Raw genomic sequence first — 1,664 nt, 5'->3', positions numbered from 1 at the left:
CTCCGCCGCCCGGCGCCCGCTGTCGCATCGACGCCCGTTGGGACTGGGCGCCAGTGCCCGCAAGCCCGCGCGCCCGCTTAGGCCCCAAGGGCCACAGATAGATGGGCCCGTTCCCCCTGTACCTATGACAAAGGGGGCCCAGCCCCAGAACGTTTTAATTAAAAAAATTAAATAAATAAATAAAATTAAATATTAATTAATCAAATAATTAACTTAATTAATTTTGTTTAAATTACCTAATTAAGATTAATTAACCTAACTAACTACTGTTAATTAGCTAAACAGCCCCTGACTGGTGGGACCCACCTGTCAGGTTGACTAGGTGTGCTATGGGCGATGGGCCCAGACCCCTGTGCGCTTAGGATTAGACCGGCGTGCTGACCTCTCTGTTGTGCCTAGGTGGGGCTGCGACGTGTTGATCTTCCGAGGCCGGGCATGACCCAGGAAAGTGTGTCCGGCCAAATGGGATCAAGCGTGTTGGGTTATGTGGTGCACCCCTGCAGGGAAGTTAATCTATTCGAATAGCCATGATCTTCGGTAACAGGACGACTTGGAGTTGTACCTTGACCTTATGACAACTAGAACCGGATACTTAATAAAACACACCCTTCCAAGTGTCAGATACAACCCGGTGGTCGCTCTCTAACAGGGCGACGAGGGAAGGATTGCCGGGTAGGATTATGCTATGCGATGCTACTTGGTGAACTTCAATCTACTCTCTTCTACATGCTGCAAGATGGAGGTGGCCAGAAGCGTAGCCTTCGACAGGATTAGCTATCCCCCTCTTATTCTGGCATTCTGCAGTTCAGTCCACTGATACGGTCCTTTACACATATACCCATGCATATGTAGTGTAGATCCTTGCTTGCAAGTACTTTGGATGAGTACTCACGGTTGCTTTCTCCATCTTTTCCCCCTTTCCTTTCTTTCTAGTTGTCGCAACCAGATGCTGGAGCCCAGGAGCCAGACGCCACCGTCGACGACGACTCCTACTGCTTTGGAGGTGCCTACTACTACGTGCAGGCTGCTGACGACGACCAGGAGTAGTTTAGGAGGATCCCAGGCAGGAGGCCTGCGCCTCTTTCGATCTGTATCCCAGTTTGTGCTAGCCATCTTATGGCATCTTGTTTAACTTATGTCTGTACTCAGATATTGTTGCTTCCGCTGACTCGTCTATGATCGAGCACTTGTATTCGAGCCCTCGAGGCCCCTGGCTTGTATTATGATGCTTGTATGACTTATTTTATTTTTAGAGTTGTGTTGTGATATCTTCTCGTGAGTCCCTGATCTTGTTCGTACACGTTTGCATGTATGATTAGTGTACGATTGAATCGGGGACGTCACACGGACGGCCCGCCGAATTGCGGAAACGGGGTCGGCTGCTTCGGAGCCATAGTGTAGACCGGCGATGGTGACGACCCCGCCGCCCAAGCTGGTAGTGGCGACGGAGAGGGCGGAAACCGGACCTGATGGATCGGCAGTCCCGCCGGCGAGGACGCCGCTGGGCTGGGCAGAGATGGCGCCGGTGGTTCCAGCGTCGGCTGCGGAGGGTGGGCGGGCGCGTCGGTGGCCGCGGGGGACGGCGGCTGCAGATACCACAGAGGGGCCGCGGCCGGAGAGGTCTCGCCGGGGTGCCCCGCCTGGAACGGCAGCAGCGGCAGCCC

Source organism: Triticum aestivum, chromosome 7D (assembly GCF_018294505.1).
Source record: "Triticum aestivum cultivar Chinese Spring chromosome 7D, IWGSC CS RefSeq v2.1, whole genome shotgun sequence".
NCBI classification, from domain to species: domain Eukaryota; kingdom Viridiplantae; phylum Streptophyta; class Magnoliopsida; order Poales; family Poaceae; genus Triticum; species Triticum aestivum.
This window is presented reverse-complemented; position numbering follows the sequence as displayed.